This window comes from Phocoena sinus, chromosome 15 (genome assembly GCF_008692025.1).
Source record: "Phocoena sinus isolate mPhoSin1 chromosome 15, mPhoSin1.pri, whole genome shotgun sequence".
Lineage (NCBI taxonomy): Eukaryota > Metazoa > Chordata > Mammalia > Artiodactyla > Phocoenidae > Phocoena > Phocoena sinus.
The window spans coordinates 17,750,852-17,769,916 of record NC_045777.1 but is presented as its reverse complement, the minus strand read 5'-3'; the positions used below and the strand labels follow the sequence as shown (position 1 = coordinate 17,769,916).

The window sequence follows — 19,065 nt, the reverse complement described above, 5'->3', positions numbered from 1 at the left end:
ACCTATGTGTGGAGAACTGTTAGGTGCCAGGTCTCCAGCTAACAACAGAATCGCCTGTGAATTCCAGAGCCCTACTAAGAATTTCTCGATGTAGGGCTTGGAAATATGAACTCTGAATAAGCTCAATGGATATTCTTATATACAACACGTTTCAGGGACCCTCCTGTGGAAGCCTTGCCCTGAATTTGTGATGTGAGGCAAAGAGACCCTTGGATACAATATAATCAATCTAATTTAGCAGTTCTCAAAGTGTGGTCTGTGAATGCCTTTACTATTATTTTTTTAAATTATCGTATGTTTAAAATGTAGCTTTAATTTCTAATAGAGCATATTGATATTGATAGACAAAACCCAAATGAACAAAAGCTTAAGTCCTATGACCCTTTCAGTGGTTCTGCAATGTCAAAATGATTTTAATAGTATACTACAACTTTATTTGCCTCTTCCACTCTGTTGATATTTGCACTGAATGCAAAGGCAATAGTGAGTAAAACTGCTGGTTTTACCAGCAGTGGTATGGTACCCAACTGTACGTGTCATTGTATTTGTCACCACCACATAAAAATTTGCTATATAAAAACAAAAATGCCAGTTTTGCTTAAGAATGTCCTGGATGAAGCAGTAAAAAGTGTTCATTTCAACCCTTGAGTATATGAGTATACAGCTTTTTAATATTCATGTGACACAATAGGAAGTAAGCCTAAATCATGTCTTCTGCTTACTGAGGTACTATGGTTTCTTAGGGAAAAACATTTCTGTGATTGTTTGAGTTACATGCTAAACTAGTCACATTTTAATGAAGCACCATTTTTTTTTTTTTCTTGAAAGAATAACTAACAAATTGTGGTTATTCACATTTGGATACTTGATAAACACCTCCAAAATAAATGAATTTTACCTGTCACTTTAAGGGACACTGATGGTATTCGTTCATAACTGAGCTTCAGGTGAGAATTATAATTTGGAAAACTTGTTGTCTGTCACTGTGAACTTAGGTTCCCAGTACTTGAAAACTTTACTGATGAGATTTGGTGGTGATATTAGCAAATACAATGCTTTGATGTTGTATAATGAAATGTGTCGACATTTGGATGATTTTTATGGTTCAGTGCATTTTTTCAAATGACCAATGTATAATGTTACAAAATAAGGACAAAAAATCAAGGATAAAAGATCCATTCAGTGGGCAACATAAATTGATACATAACTGATATGAGAATCCAGTTATCTTCTACAAGCCAGTCTTAAAAATATTAAATCCAGTTACCTTTTACAAGTCGCCTTAAAAATATTTGCAAAAATGTGAACAGTGCACCTCTTCTCCCTAATTTGATTGTTTTAAAAAATATACATTGTTTATATTAATATGTAATGAGTTTACTATTATTTTTTAAAAATATGTTTAAAATGTAGCTTTAATTTCTAATAGAGCATATTGATATTGTTAGACAAAAGCCACGTGAACAAAAGCTCTTTGGGACTTCATTATTTTTTAACAATGTAAAGGGGTCTTGGGGCCAAAAAGATTGAGAATCTCTGATCTAATAATACACTGAAAAAAGAAAAAAACAAAAAAACAGAAGCGCTATCAAGATCCTCAAGGGTTTCTCACTCTTGGCACTATTAGAATTTTAGCCGGATGGTCTTTGTTGTAGGGGGCTATCCTGTACACTGAAGGATGTTTAGCAGGACCCCTGGTCTCTATTCACTAACTAGATGCCAGTAGCAGCCCCTAGTCCCAAGTTGTAACAACCAAAGTTCTCTCCAGACATTGCCTCTGGGGGCAAATTAACTCTGGTCAAGAACCACTGTCACTGCTATAGGTAAATGGTTAAAGAATGTTAAAAATATAACTCACAAAAAAGAAACGTCAACAGTATAAAACACAGGGAAAAAATTCTGCTTTGCCAGTACACCGAGAAATTCGGATCAAAATATGTTCCCATTTAAAACCCATTCAATTATCAAAGTAAACGTAAAGTACAAGGTGCCATCTCAGTGAAGTTATGGTAGAACAGGTAGGATTATACAATTCCAACAGCACTGTAAATTGATTCATCAAATTGGGGAAATAATTTGGCAAAAAGGCTCTCAAGACTCATAAACACCTTTATGACCTGGAAGCAGAAAGAGCATAGATTCTAAAAATCTGCATCAAATTTGAATTTTAGCTCTGAATCTTACTAGTTGTATGACCTTCCTTTAAATATTTAAATGATATTGGAAATCTAAAGACAATAATAATATCCCATAAATGATTATTGTGAGCACTGGATTAGATAATAATGTAAGTAAACTTCTAGTTGAAAGTGGAAAATTTAATGCACTCTATTTACCTCCTCTCTCTCCTGAGACCCCACTAACATGATGGTAAAAGATGAAAAAGCGTATAAATCTGCAAGGAAAAAAAAGAACAGGAGAGGGGCCATTAGTGGATGAGAGGATTCAACAAAATTCTGGAAGACTGAAAATGGTCAGAAGAGTGCTATCTGTTGCGGCAGGATATAGAAAGTCAAATCATAAAGAGATGTTAATAAAAATGGAGTTGATTTGCCCAATGGATCTCAAGTGAGACTTTGGTCTTGTGGCAATAAAATGTGGAGGATGTGAAAGTGACATGTGGGGCTGAAAATAGGGGTGTTGATCAAAAGTCTACACCTGCAAGTATCAAATGCTGGAACATGGGCCTCTACGTATCTACCCCCTACCCCTCAGGCAGGAAATAGGAGGCTTCATCTCTGGAGAGTTTGAATGCCTTCACCCCCACAAAACAGCACTTCTGGTCAACTTTTACAACACCTTACTTTTAAACACTGACTACCAAAGCTCACCAGTTAGGTGAGCAACGCCCCAACATGAAAGAGAGTAGTCAATTCAAATGGGGAAAAAATGACTCCAGAGGAAACAGAGATAATATAGGAGTCAGCAAAACCTTTATCACTCTCCAAATCAAAACATTATCCTCAGAAAAGAAATAACTGCTTCCAAAAACAAGAAGTGAGAAAAATATGAGAAAAATAAAATCAGACAACAGTAAATAGCTCTTAGAAGGAAAAGCCATGATTGCTGAAGTTTTAAACAAATGCTAGACAAGGTTGGTTATTTTTCCAGAAAATAGAACAAAATGACCAAAAAAACACCAAGAAAATCAAAGAAAAAAAGAGTATTTAATAGTAAATCTGAAATGGTAGAGCTCTGTTGGAAGAAAAATCTGTTAATAGTATAACGAAGATATAGCCTGCATAAAATAGAATACTTGTACATTCTATGATGAATTTTAAAAAACACACTGCACAAAACAGGAAGAATAATGAGAGGAAGTATAGCATAGTGGTTAAGAGTCAGGCTTTAGAGCCAGACTGTCATGTTCAAAGCCCAGATTAGCAACTTACTAGCTGCATGATCTTGGGAAGTTACTTAACCTTGCAGTGCTTCAGTTTCCCATCTTAAAACAGGGATACAATTTGTTGTTACCTCATAGAGTTTTGATGAGAATTAACCGAGTTAATATAGACAAAGGACTTAAAAGTGCCTAGTACGTAGTGAGCTTTAAGTTAAACATACAATACTACAATAAAAATAGTATATCACTTGGCACTGAAGTAGCCTGCTTTTGTCAAATTATAAAATTAGCTATTATATATTTATTTAACTAAAACGAGTAGTATAACTACATTCGGAAGCTGGATGATTCAAGACAGACAAATTCTCATTTATAACAGCGGGAAGTAAATAGATAATGTCTGTAATCAGTAACTTTAAAACAGCACATTATGTAGTGACATCGCCAATTCCCAGAAGAAATGGCAAAGAATTAAAATGCAGTTGCCTCTGGGGCACAGGACTAGGGGGCTGAAAAATGTGGAGCAGAGAATGGTTTGACTATTTGATTTCCCAATTATGTGCGCTTGTTACTCTGAGGTTTTTTAATTAAAGAATGAAAAAGGTTAATACATATGAATTGGCTGTCAGTGCCTGACATATAAGTGTAGGCACTCAATATATTTTAGTTCCATTTTACTCATTTCAGTAATTCCACTCGTGGGGATTTTTTTCCTATCTAAAGATACAATACCAAAAGAAAAGCATGAATAAATATATTTATTGCTGGGTTATTTATAACAACAAATAACTGGAAATGACCCAAATTTTCAACCATATGGGAATGGCTAAGAACTGCACAAAAACCTGATGGAGTGATATAAACCTCAAGTATTAAGTTTATTGTTTCGTATGGCTACGGATTGGCTAAAACCTACCACAAGCAAATACACAAACACACACACACACACACACACACACTCACACACACACACACACACACACACAGTCCCTGATGTGTTTAGACTAGAAAACAGGAACCTGAGAAAACCAAGATGTCTGTACAGAGGAGATGGCGTGGAGATAGAGTATGTCTTACTTCGTCTGGTCCCCAAAGTCCCTAACAGGGGGCTCACAGCTGCTTGGGTCACTATGCAAGGGGCGTTCCTTCCAAACATCAAGGAGCATCTTTTTGAGCTGTGGCCTTTTATACTTAGAATTCACATCACTATTCAGAAAGAATGCATACTAACACTCTACGCCATTAATAGCAATTATTTCAAATATAGGAGCCCCCTTCCTTATCCTACAATCAGACTCAACGTTAGCAAAGTCATGGCTCACCTGGAAGTCATTCTCAGCAGAGGTTCAGCCTCCAGCTCTACACTGCTTCGAAAACCCACTCATCAGTAAAGATATTGATGAAAACTATGTAACAACAATGAAAGAAAGGGACAATGCAATGCATCTGAGTCCCCATAAAAGCTTACAGACAAGGCCTACAGCTCTCAAAGATATGAGCTGCGCAAGCCAACTTCTCTGCATTTCAGTTTTCTCACCTGAGAAAGGGGGAGCATTTTTGTCTACTTCAGTGTGATGTTGGGAGTATAAAATGAAATGATGCTTGGGAAGTCACCAATCACAGGTTCTGATCCAGAGAAGGAGTTCAAGAAAGCTCAGCTGGACGTGACTTTGGCTATCTGGGACCCAACTCCTCAGAACTGTGCCTCTCAAACTCTGGCATGTATCAGAATCTTCTGGAGGCCTTGTTAAAACAGCCAGATGGGCTCCATCCCCAGAGTTCGTGATTCAGCAGGTCAGGGGGAGGGGCCTGAGTATTTGCATTTCTAACAAATTCTCAGATAATAACATTGGTCCAGGACCAAATTTTGAGAACCACTGTCTTACAGGCACAAAAAACTAACTGGGTTAAGTGTTGAGACTTTGGAGAAGGAAGAGAAAAGCAGGTGGAAAACGTTTTCCAAGGGCTCCTCATCTTCCCTTGGTCCAGATGCCCACTAGGTAGACCTTGGTTTGTCAACTTCACCAGTTCTACCACCTCCCCAAGCTCCCTTTCAATGCTCTCCCCCCTGAACTAAGCCTCCCTTGTCAACTTGCTGAACTGAAAGATTACAACCCTAGCCCATCTGCCTGCAGCCTACGTGCTGACACAAGAGGCTACCTGTTTAGGTTCCAAGAAATTACGCGTTCGTTATGGAGGAAATTAACACCTCAAAGCAAACTATAATTAGGAATTCTTCAATTTAGTTTATGCTTTTTCAATTAGGCACTCTATAATTTTAATCATGGGAGCATTAACATGTTTCTGTAATTTATATACCTGTGGTATAATTAAGCCTGGGAAACACATTGCTCTAAACCTGAATGGAAGTGATTGTTTCCCTTCACACTGGCGGTATTACAGGTCCTCGAATGGAGAGACGGTGACAGTTTCAAAGGAGCCATTTGTGAGCCACAGAGGCCAATGAGAGAACTCCTGGCTTTGGAAATGTGAAGGCTGTTGCAGACCACGTGATGCCTTTTGAACATCTGGCTCATGTGTAGACATTTGCAACCAAAAACTTCAACTCCTATTGTGACTTTCAGAACATTCCCACCATTGGGAACTGCTTTGGACAACTATTCTTGGAGACTAACTTCAATTAAGCAGGAAAAGGGTGTCCTGGCAGGGGAGACGTTACCTGAGAGCCGTGGGGAGCAGATGTCTTTGAATTGAAGAAACTGAACAATAGGCTGAAACAGCCAGGATGGGGACCAAACTCCTTATTTTTTCCCCACTGATTCCTATTCCCACTTTCCCTAATTCTGATCCTCTCTCTTAACTTCAGCTCTGCCTTTTAGCTCAAAGCGGGGCCTGAATCCTCTGTGGAAGGTAGTTCTCTTGGGATTCTGAGCAGTTCTGCAAATTCAAGGAATTCAGAGGCACACGGAAAAGTTTTTGTGCTTATTCAGACTGAACCTCTGAGCTTTCTGAAGGTTAAAAACCTTCCTTTTTTTTTTTTCCTCTTCTTCCTGCTCTCCCCACAATAGCAAATTCAGATTTGCTGACTGCAATAAAAGGAAAAAAGAACATAATCAAAACTGGCCCAGGGGGACAATGCATACAGATTCCCAAGCCAGCTGAGTGACGCGCCCATATCGCAGTAGCATTCTGGCACTCAATATATTTTGTCTGATCTAAGAAAATATGGAACTTTTTATAGAGTGAAAGTTGGAAATGGATTTGTTTCTCCCAGGCTGCTCTAGCCTTCCATGAAAGAATACAGATTTGTTCAGAGACTGATTCTCAGTCTCACCCAGCATCTATCTTCTACCTAAGCCCCAGTATCTGCACAAAAGTGATATATTCAGATATGTTATCAGCATGCAACAACACAATATGTATTTCAGACACCAGTCACTGTCGTCACCATAAGAAAAAAGGGGTATGTTTTTAGCCCCCATGTGGACAGGGATAGAGAAATAAGCCGGCAGGAATCCTAGCTCAGACCTTACAAGCTAAAACTGTTGATCTGCATGTTGAAACATCCATCAAAAAAGACATCAGAGTTCCAAAAGCTGTAAAACCCACAGGGGCAACTCTACAATCAAATGTAAAAGAATTGCTTCCCCACATCATGAGAATGAACAAACAACTGGCACCACAGAGGAAAATACTTGGTTTCCTGTTACAGTCTCTTTTCTCCAAACCTGAGTCTACCTATAGGCTAGACTGGTGGTACTCAAGTTGTGGTTCAAGACCAGCAGGGTCAACATCATCATCTGGGAGCCTGTTCAAAATGCAGATTCTCAGGACCAATTTCATCACCCCTAGGGATGGGCAGGGGTCTCCGTATTTACTAGGTCTCTTGGTGATTCTGATAGCCGATAAAGTTTGAAAACTCTGGGGTTAAACCATTTCCCAGACTTTATCCCAGGCAAGGGTGATGCAATGGAATTTGGGAAATCCAATTCAGTAAGTCAGGGTCTCAGCAGCAAGTCAGCCCAGTCAAAGGTCTCCTCTGGCTTTTGGTGAGACTTATATTTTCTGCCTTTGAAGCCTCCCTTATATTTCTTATTTCTCATGACAGGATTCCTGACCTTTACCTATGGCTTCAAGTGCCTACATTGACATAATAGCCTGTTGGAAACCAAATACGGGCCCTAACCTCTTTCTACCAGCCCTCCCAGAGTCTAGAGCAATGCAGTCAGATAGAATTTTCTGTGGTGATGGAAGTGCTGTTCAAGATGGCAACCACTAGCCACATCTGCCTGCTGAGGACGTGAAACGTGGATAGTGCAACTAATGGACTGAAGTTTTAATTTTGTTTAATTCTAATTAATTTAAATTTAAATAGCCTCACATAGCGGTGGCTACAGGATCGGACTGTGTAGGTCTGAAGTTTTGCCCTTGACCCCTCCTTGTGCTACTGGGGCTGCTACCCCTTGCCCTGGCCGTGAATATTTACTTAATACATTTATAACCTTTGTAAGTTGCTTGGTGAGCCTACACCCAAGTAGAAATGCACTAGTTAAACAGCAAACCCCAAGCAGCTGTGGCCAGGCACGAAAAGGATGGGTTGTACTGTGAAAGGGGGTAAGTGCAAATTTCTTCTGCCTAATGGTTGGAGACTCTAACCTTTAAGGAGTTCTATTCCTACTAAAAAGCCAGGGCTTTCAGGATCACCTCTCTCACTGCTGCTGAAAGGAGGCAAGTCTGAGCACCCGCAGGCAGCAGGATGGATGAGAGGAAACCCCCTTGGATTCTAACGTGGCACAGATCCACGCACTAGCTCAGAAGAACATCAAGAGATTGGGCTAGGGAAATGCACTCGACGGAGGCCAACTTGAAAGTCTGACCTCTGGGTGACGGCAGATAGAGAAACTGAGAGCCATCCGTTATCAGCTGTGTAAGATCTGAGGCAAAGCAGTGATGCAAACGGTCACAGGGCCCAGAAGAGTGTGAGAAGTGAAGGTCAGCAGAAAACAAGTGGGAGAAAAAGCGAGACTGGGGAGAAGCATCACGCAGAGTCACTGGTGCTCTTGTGAAAGGTCTCACCAGTTCCTCAGGGTGGGAAGTTTAGCATTATAAGAACTACATCTACTTAGACAGCCCTACCATCCATAGCCTGGCCTCTTTGTTCTTTAAAATACTTGGCTTCGCCTTGAATCCATTACCATCCATCTACCATCACTGCCAACACAGTCACACCCAGAGCCATATTACCCCATAGCAGGGTTCCATTACTGAAGCTTCGACCATCTTATTATCTAAATATCAGTATCTTGCCTTTCCAGCCTCTCCCAGCTTTGGACCCTCAGCACAGATTCTTCAACAGCATTGAGGTTGCCTGGCCCTTAGTATCTCCATTATTTGCACATCTACCTTCAGAGGCGTTTTTAATCAAGCCTGGACCATATGGTCCACTTTTAAGCACTTTGGTTGATATCATCATCTTCCTTTTCCCATGTCCTGGGTCAAGTTATGTGTCTTCCTTCTGTTCTACTGTAAGAGCTGCTTGGAGCTCTTAGAGAAAATCAGATTACAACATGTCAACCATCTCCTTTTCTTTAAATTATTCTTCCTTTGGCTTTCATGTTTTAACTCTGCCCTGGTTTTTCTTCTACCTCTTTGGCCACTCCTTCTCCATCTCCTGTGTGGTTCCTTGATAGAGTTTCACAGAGCTCTGTCTTGTTAGTCTACACTCTTCCTGGATAAGCTCACCCACTCCTCCCATGCTTCAAACACCACCTGGATGTTAATGATTCCCAAATCTAAACCCCCTGCTCTGATGCCTCGCCAGCACTCCAGGTTTTGGGAACTTAAATAGTCCTATGGTAGGAGGTGAACATGGCGACCACACTCTCCTTTCCCTCACACCAGTAAGAGTCTCTGTCTCCATCTGTCCAGATGGCAGACGGTCCAAAATAGAACACTCCTTCGTTCTTCATGTTCCAGCAACTGAGCCTGCTCCACTTAAAGTATTCCTCCTGAAATACCTGTTTTTTCCTCCTTGGTTTGAGCCTAAGGAACATGATCCAGCATCATTTAATACCAGAGCCAATTCTTGGGAAGCTGGGTTGTTTGAGGGGCTGATCAAAGAAGACCCGCAATGCAGTTAGGATGTGCTGAAGTGAATGCAAACCCACCTAAATTTTTTGGGTTTCACCCTTCTTCCCTTTTGTTTTCCTGGATGATCTTTCTGAGTGCAGCTCTGGGCCACACTTGGGAGTCCCCTTGGTAGTTTCACTGGTAGTAGTTACAAGTCTCTTTAATCACAGTTACACGTCCCATTAGCTGCCATATTTATAGTGTGGGACAGCCCCAGTGGGTATAGCTCTGCAGTAGCATTTATCCCATTTTTCCTTATTTCGGGTTGCTTCGTCTCCTGTATGGCTCCTCCTCTTTCCTAATCCGGTGTGATGAAATCCCAGCAGGCTGTGCGACTTGGCAACAAGTGCTATTATCTGCAGAGCTAAATCTCACAGTTTATAGGGGAGTGCCTCTTTCCCATCTCCCCACACCATAGTACTCCTAATCTCCAGACCCCGGCAGAGGCAGCCCAGAGAGCTGGGGAACTAAGTGAATCAAGTGGTGTTTCAAGAAAGGACATCTACATGTAGTTGCAGTTTCTCATCTCTACCAGCGTGGACAGGGACTCATGAACTCCTCAGGCTGCCCCACGTCAATAAGTCCTCTGAATTTTCACCTCCCCTACCTTAACAGGACACCATCACATGCTGATATCTGAGAATCAGATGGTAACGATGCCAGTTTTGCTCACTGCAGCTCCATGGACCGGCAAAACCCTACTGTGGTTGCTTCACGTGATCCCACTCTGGGCTTCACAGTCATTAAAGGAATCCTGGAGGAAATCTGTCAGTTGTTTCCTTTACTTCCCAACAAACTTTCTTCTTTCTTTAGAAGCTGGCTGGATCTCCAGTTCGTACTGGAGCTCATCACTCTGTATTTCAGAATTTCTAGTCTTAACTAGTTGTACCTGTCAAATGCAGCTGGATCATGGATTCTCATCAGGCAGTGAAAAGGACTTGCACTGACCTTAGAAGCCATTTGCCATGTCACACTGTCTCCTGGTATTCAGTGTAACATATCCCTGGCCCTCCAAGCTAGAGCTGCACCCTCTGGGCACTATGCCTCAAGCGGCCCAGGAAAGCGAGCTGCAAGTCCTAACTGACCTTGGAGAAGGTCCCCCAGAGGTCCCCAGGGCTCGCCAAACCATGCATCTGGTCCCAGCCTGTCCGTGCCCAGTTGGTTCGTAACTCTCCCTTTCAGTTCCCAGACCACCTTTACCACCGTTGGCCCCTCCTGGATAAAGTATCCTCATAGACCTTTCCCTCCCTCTGTGTCCCTTTGCTCAGAGAACGGCACCATCATCCGTCCCATTAACCAATCTAGAAACCTGGGAGCCACCCTGGACAATGTCTTTGTCCTTTATACCCACCCCCCGCCCCACAGAGGAGTCATCGCCAAGGCTCGCCCCTGTTACCTCCTCAACTACTGGACGTCCATCACCTTCATTTCTCATTGGGACAACTATAACTGATCCCAACTCTTCCTCTGGACCGCTCTTGTCCTCTCTGATCTGTTCTCCACACCGATGCCAGAAAGACCTTTCAAAAAAGATGGATCATACCGTTCACTTGCTTAAAATCCTTTCTCTGATGCCTCACTGCTCTTAGTATAAAAGTCCTTCCTACAGTAATAACACAGCCCTGGGTTACCTGGCCCTTTCACATCCAATCACGTGCCGTCCTCTCTTGCATTTTCTCCCCACTGCAGTCCTACCAGCCTCCTTTCAGCTTCTCTCACATTATCTCTTGACCACCCCATCTGGGGCTGATCCACCTCTTAAAGGAAAAAGTGAGACACAGAAGGAAGAAAAACCAACAAAGTGTGCGCTGTCGAGCAGGCTCCCATTGTGGGAACCCGGGGCTCAGTCCTACTCGGGGGTGTGTGAGGAACCGTGTGGCATGCACCCCAGAATGGTCCTTTCAAAGGATGGGAGGCAAGGCTCTGATGCCTGGATTCTCATCCCACACTGGCTGAGAGTTCCCCTGTAGCACTGAATTATTTGCATTCCTGAGCTGTACCTGCTTGCTCAGACTAAGCCAGATCCATGGGGCTTTGGAGGAAGAATTAGAGCCAAAAGGCAGGAAAAAAAAAGGGTGGGTGCTGGTGCTGGAGGTGGGATCCTATAACTTTGCATGGAACTATCCAGCTTAGCCACCGCTGAGATCAGAGGTGGGATGGGGAGGTGACGTGGACCCCATGAGAATGGGCTACAGCTGATAACAGTCTGTCATGAGTGTCTGTGGCACTGTTAGTTCAGAGCTGTATCTGCCATTAGGATGGCAACAGCGTATGGGCCTGTTTAGCTCATTTCTGGGTCTCCAGTGCTCAGCACGGTGTCTGGTTGTTTGCTGAAATTCAAAGTATTTATTGACTGAATTAGTTAATGAATTGATAAACAAATGAACGAGTGAACAGATAAACAGGATTCACCTCCTAGGATCTGGTCTCACCTCTCCTGCTTGGTTCTGACTCCATGGACCCACTCTGGTCCCAGTATTTATAAGGTCTCAGTTCAGGGAGCTCATGGGAGTCTCCACACCCCTTCCTGAGGGGCTTTGGATCTGTTCACTTTGATTTCACAACGCCAAGTGGCATCTCCTTCAAGTAGAGGGCACTGCTCTTACTCCTCGTTTTGCTGGCCCTTCAGTGGTTGAGACCTCCTAGCCCTGTCTGCTTGATTTGGTGTTTCTGAAAGGTGCTCAAATCTGAGAATCCATTTTTGAGAATCGTTGTGAGGATTTTGTGACACCCCTGGAGACAACTGCACATTCCCTGACACGTCACATGCACGCCAGCACAATCTTGCAGTGAATCTTACACAGTGGTAAAGGACACCTAGCAAACAGGCAACCACTGCAGCAGGACTCAGAGAATAATCCTGCCAAGACTGCCCAGGGCAGGCAGCCACCCCTTGTCTCAACAGCTTGGCCATCCCCAGGGGCAAACTGAACAATTACCAACGACACTTTACACAGTTTAGCTTATTTGACCTTTAAAACAATGTGTGACGTGGGTATTCCCATTTTACCAACAAGCAGCTTGAGGTTCAGAGAAATTAAGAATCTGACCCTGAGCCATCAGATAAGTCAGTTGCATAAGGGGATCTCATTCTAGGAGCTCCTGCTGTTCCAGTGTATCCAGCTGGGAAGTCAGCTGTGGCAGGAAGAACATGAGAGATCTCAGGTGTGAGCCTGTGGGACCCCAGTTCCTGCCCCCAAGGAAGTCACAGGCTGGTAGACACTGAAACTGCAAGTCCCCCGCAGGGGAGGGGACAGGGCAGCGCGGGAGCCCAAGGCAGAGCTGATGCATGCTGCTGCAGGATGGGAGATGGTCCTGGATGCGGCAGATTTGACCTGGATGCCGGGGAGGTGGAGGATGCCGTGCTTGGCAGAGAGAATGGCACAGACAAGGGCTTGACTGCTTAGAGAAGAACAAAAAGTTGGGCATCTGCCTGCCAACGTTCCCCGTACCCTTCAGGACAAAGTCCAGATCCCAAGTGAAGATCTTTACCTATAGCTCTTGCCCACTTCTTGGCCTCTCTCCTCATCTCTGTGCCCCGAACACAACATGCACCTCCTCTACCTCAGCTCCTGCACCTGTCGCTTCCTCCTGGGCCACGCTCCCCCTCCTCTGGCAGGTCTCAGGCAATACTGCCTCCAGGAAGGCCTCCTGGCCCCTGAGCTCACCAGGCTAATGATGGCTGCCTCCGCACGGAACTCTCATACACACCTCCAACCAACTACACAGGCTCATCCGCATCGTTTCTCTTACTCTTTATCTTACCTATAGACCTGCACGTCCAAACGGCAGCCACGAGCACGTGTGACTCTTTATATTTGAATGAATGAAAATAAAAATGTTAAAGCTCAGTTCCTCCATCGCACTAGTCCTATTTCAAGTGCTTAATGGCCACGTGTGGTTAGTGATGACTCTACCAGACAGCAGATATAGGACATTTCCATCATCGCAGGCGTTTCTATTGGACTGAGCTCTCACAGAAGAGGCAGGCAAAGACAGTGCAGCTCTACTGTCCCAGTACCCTGTAACTACCAGGTACCACCAGATTTGCTGAATTCCTTACTTATTTAGCTGTTGTTTTTTTCTGTTTTTTGTTTGTTTTTTGGACTACCTACGAAAGCCAGACCCTGTCCCAGGGAAAGGAATCCATTAGTGTCCGACTTCCAGGTTGCCTGGAGCTCACAGTCTAGTGAGGGGCATGCAAGAAACGAAACCAAAGAAAACATACAAACAAATGTATAACACAATTAAAAGCTCATGAAAGAAAGATGAAGGAAGCGTACGTGGCGCTGTTGAGGAAAACCTGCTAAAGGGACAGAGTAAAAGGAAATGGAATCAGAAACGAAGGTCAGAACCAGATTCAGATGGGCCTTGAATTCCATGCTAAGGAGCTTCAACATAATGCGGTAGGAAGCCAGTGACCCATTTAAGAATTTTAAGCAGGAAAGTTAACTTGATCCAATCCGTGCTTCCAAAACACCAGTCCAGCAGCTTGGTGGGGGAGGGATTGAAGAAAGAGGAACTTACGACAGGCAGACCAGAAAGCCGTCCTGGCAGGTCAGGAGAGTGGGGTGGAGAGCAGCAGAGGGAGAAGAAAGAGCTAATCCCAAAGCTCCCAGGGACTGACGGGATGGGAAGGAGAGAGCAGGGGCTGGGGTGGGGAAGGCATCTTCAAGGAAGCCCGCTGGGGATCCAGAGGAGGGTCTGCTACAGAATCTGGGGCTCTGCCCCGGACTTCCCTTCAGGGACTGCATTATGGGTGATTAATTCACGGCCGAGTTACTTTCTTATGAAGGTTACTACAGTTACATCAGCACGACAGGTGGGGTGTGGGGGAAGAAGCCTTGGCGTGTGCCGAGCTGAATATTAGATTCTAGTCACTATTTGATTGATCTTTTAAGCAATTCTGGGATTCTGTCACTTAAAAACCAATAAATCTTTGAAGGCCTGGGGAAAGCAATGCAAAAGCAATAAATCTCCATTGTGGAGTATTAGAAAAAGAGGCCACACTGCCAAGGTGGTTTGGCTGGAGCGACGAGGGTGCAGGAGCCCCGCACGGCCATCTTCCCTCCCCGCCTCCTTGCCTCCCTGTATGCTCAGTCCTACCAGTCAGCGTCAGAGCCACAGGGCTTCAGAGGGGCAGCAAGCAGTACAGCAGGGCTGGAGTTCGGCTCAACCAGGGTCAGAGCATTACTGGCAGAAGGAGGAAGAACAGCCTGTGTGGGTGTTGCCTGGAGGCCGAGGCTCAGGTGTGAGTCTGCTGGAGAACAGGAAGACTCTCCGCTCAGAGTTATGCTGGGCTTCACAAGTTACTGGCTGCGCCCACACGACCAGAATTGTCTTGTCTACCCCTCGTTCCCTAGGCGGAAGAGATTCACTCCACAGCATCCCACCGGAAGGTCACCCGGGCATCATGTGACATCCCAGGCACAAGGAACTCAGAACGATGAACTCAGAGGCAGGAAGCTAGGTCCGTGGGCTGGCTCTGCGTGTAGTGAGCTCTGTGACCTTGGGCCAATCACTTAACATCTTAGGTTTCAGCTTCTCCTCTAAAGTGGAGATGGAGTTTCCTGTGCAGCTTACCTACTGGGTGAGTGACGGTCAGATGCTACGATGGAATGAAAGGAGCTATCAACTATAAAACACGATTCCGGGCATCCCTGACCCAGTGCATCTAGGGAGCTCTCAGTGTCCTGTGGTCACAGAGTGAGTTTGCTGTTTTCTCAAGGCTCCTGCTTCCCCTGCCTGCAGGGCTCCACACTGGTCCACTTGCCTGGGTTGTGCCCATCTCTCCAGCCCATCTACTCTTCCTCTCAGTCAATACAGTCACTGTCTCTACTGGCTTCATGTTATCTTGTTTTGCCAGTTTCATTATTCTGTTTCCTTAATGGCTTAATGGTCCCCTCCCTGCCCCGTTCACATGTACACTTACTGGATGATAAGCCTCAGCAGGACAGGTGTGTGTCTCTCTTGCTTCCTGCTGTATCCTCATTGCTTACCTCAGTTCCTTCTCAATACATATTTGTTGAATGACTTAATGGTCAGCTGCCTCCCATGGGGCACTCCAGTGCCCAGAGTTCAAGGTGACAAAGGGTTAAAGTAACTGAAGTCTACTGTGATATTCCACTGCTGTCACTGAGGTTGTCCCGGAAGCCTTGCTGGCTGGCACTGACTAGTCTCTTCCCTTCTTGGCAAATGCCCAAGCAACTGTCTGAAAATAACTCTAGAAACTCAGTGTCTACCCACCCTCAGTGATCTAGAGCCTTGAGAAGAAAAGCAGCCAGACTCTTCCAGACACCAGGCGTTGCCCCTTTGAGCAGTGACATTTATTTTAAATTTGTTTCCGGTGGAAATGTCACCAAAATACATCACATATGACTTTCTCCTAGGGAGGTGGCGTGGCTAGAGAGATGTGAGTGTTGGCTTAGGGGCGACTGAACGGGGTTTAAATTCTGCCTGCACCACTTGCCCTTTTCATGGCTTGGGTCAATGCACTTAGCTTCCACGTATCTCAGTTTCCACATCTGCACAATGGGGAGGCTATTACGGCAATGCTGTGAGGATGCAAACAGTTTCCCTATAGTGACAGGCACTCGGCCGGTGCGTGCCCATCAAATGGAAGCTAGCTGGCTCTTTTAACTTGAAGACGTGGGACCTAATGGTACATTTTTTAGGGTGAACCAGGAACAACAAATGAATACCCGTGGCTGTGAGGGGCAGCAGGGGCTACGGCACGTGGACCTCCTTGTTTCTTGAGTCCCTGTGTCGGTTTTGTAGAGTTGTCCTGTTTCTTCGCTCCCTGCCAACTGTCATTTCTCACCGCTACTGGGGCATTTCCATTCCCACCTACTAATTTACTGTGGTCTTAGGATGCACGAGCTCATTAAACAGATGTGCAAACTAAGTCTGTAGGCTCAGAAGGAAAGTGTAAGGGGCTTCTCTCTGGGGAGGCTAGAAAAGCTTTCCCAAGAACGTTGGTTTGGGATGTTTGCTGGTCTCTGGAGTCAGGCAGGCCTGGGTACAAGTTCTGGCTTCAACACTTACAGGCTCTGTGACCTTGAACTTTAGTTTCCTCATTTCCGACAGGGAGATAATAGTACTACTCATAGGTTAGTAGAGATTAAATTCTTGGATCATAGGAGATGCCGAGTAAAGCATGGTGACAGTTACTCCCGTCTGTGTTCAGCTGGCTTTGAGGAGTTTTCAGAGGTTCACAGACATAATCTGATTCATCCTGAGGATGGGTCCCTGATCCTCTGTACAAAAGTGAACTTTATTCCTATCACTAGGAAGGACACAGATTACTTCTTTCTCAGGACGACTAGAAAAGACATTTTTCTGAATCTGTGCCAGAAAGAAGTTAGGGGCTCTTAAGGAAAAAGCAGAGCACCTCCTTCCCCACCCTGAAATCAGGGTCTTTGGAAATTTGAACAGGAAGGAAGTGGGCAACACTGTGACCCTATAGAGGGGTGGATTTGCAAAAACCATTTTGCACAGAGCTTCCTAAGTTCCACAGAGAAGAAGCCAAGCTAACAAAGGAACTAACTCTCTGACAGCCTGCGCTGCTTTGGCTCACATGTACATCCCATTAAGCTTTGGTGAAATATCGCCAGTGTCTTCTTTCCAGATAAGGAAAACTGAGGTTCAGAGAGATTAAGTATTTTGCCCAAGGTCACACAGCAGCATGAGGTCAGCATTTGAACCCAGGTTCACTGCCACCGAACTCACATCCTTTTCATTGCCCCACACAGCAGCCAGAAGACTGTGGGAAGCTGGGCTGAATCCACAGCCACCAGGCAGCCACACAGTGGGGTGCCAGCTGACCAGGTTCTTTTGCTGACAGTTTTGTAGGCTTGTAGCAATGAAAGGCGACACTTGGGTCTCTACCACAGAAAGGTCCGGGGTTTTAGGGCAGATCTAGCCTCTGACCCTGGGTCAGCTGCTAACTTGTACAATACTGGGCTTCTCTTTTCTGGGCCAGACTCTTGCCATCTGGGAAGCTTTCTGAGACTCTGAAACATGCCCAATGCTGCTGTATGACAGACGTAAGAGCTGTGAAGGGGAGGTGAGACACGGGTGGCCAAGATGGAATGTGTGATTGGGCACCTGGAGGACGTGCGTCCAAGCTCAGCCTTCCTACTCCCTGTCTGTGTGCCCTGGCGCATTTCTGAGCCTCAGTCTCTTCATCTGAAAAGGAGGATAACGTATCTCAGTGTATAGAGGGAAGTAAATGACAATGCGGCATAAGAGTAACAGGAAGAAACACAGTAACTCAACAACTCCTGGTTTGATGTCAGAGCCACCATCCGCTCTGGCCCATCACAGGTAGGACAGTCCTGGAACAACCTATGTGTGGAATATAAGGCAAATGTTCTTAGTTCAGGTGCCCACAACCTCTATCCACACCTGTCTGAAGGCCTGAAGACCCACCTTACTTAGGATAGAACACTTTCCGAAGTCTACAGAATAGATGGGAACTTCCAAACCGGCAGGTGATTCTACGTGCTCCAGTGCCTGTAATTCCTGGGTAGAGTTGGACCCAGGTTGGCAAACAGAGCATGTCGATAGCTTCCTTCCCGGCTGGTCTCCCAGCCTACAGTATCATAAAAGAGACACCGCATGTGGCTATTCAGTGGCTCCCCAGGGCCCCTCAAACAAGGCTGAGCTTCTCAAACATGGCCCTTGTTCCCACCCCACCACTCCTGCCTTCACCTTTATGCTAAGGCAGATTTAACGATTCCTGGTTGCTCCCCACGATGGCAAGCTTCCTCTTTCCTCCATGCCTTTGTTCACGCTGGACCCTGTTACCACTCTGGTGAAATCTTAGACAACATTTAAGATATAGCTCAGTGTCACCTCCTCTGGGACTTCTCTCCTGTAAGCTCGTGTAACGGCCTATGTGCATCTCTAAAAGCATGCCCTGTAGCGCAGTTATGTTTTCACATTTCTGTCTCCCTAACTAGAGCTTGACTTTCTTTAGAGCGTGAGTTATACACAGCTAGTTCACTAGCCGGTCCCAAGCACTTAAACAGTACCTGACACGGAGTGAGTGCTCAAGAAATGTTTGTCGAATGAATGAGTAAGTGAATCTTTTTCATCCCCCGTACGCCGCTCCATTCCTGGCATATAAAATACTCCATGTGTGCTCGTTCAACTGAACTGAGCTAATTTGAAAGCTGTTCTACCCAACACCCTTGCTTGGCTTTCAGGGTCTGTAGTCCCTTGAGCTCTGAGCAAAAGCCAACAGTCAACATCAGAGCTGCTGCCCTTGTACATAGTGTAGCTTATTTAAAAGAGATGACCACCTTCCTGACAGCCGTGAGCCCATGGACTTCCATGGGATCAGCTTAGCTACTGCGATGCTTTCACTGCCTGGGCTGTAGGCACACTCCTGGACTCCAGCAGCCTCTTGTTAAAATCAGCAGTATGACTCTGAATTCAAGTCCCCTGTGGAACACCAAGGCCATAAACTGGACCAGCCCTGAGGTCATGTCCCATTCATAACCTCTGAGCAGGTTGTTTTTAGCATTCAGTGGATCTGTCTACTTGTCTGTTAATGGCAGTGGGACACGTAAAGGTGATCTTGCCAGGATACTGTGTTTCTGGGCCTCCAACCGGACTAAATACATTTA

At 45.0% G+C, this 19,065-nt stretch overlaps 1 protein-coding gene across 1 annotated transcript in view; it reads right to left on the bottom strand.

Annotated features, from left to right (window-relative positions):
* The window catches only part of PTPRT (protein tyrosine phosphatase receptor type T), a 776,830-nt gene that overhangs the window by 257,755 nt on the left and 500,010 nt on the right, over positions 1–19,065 (bottom strand). The gene's annotated exons all lie outside the window — the stretch shown is intronic.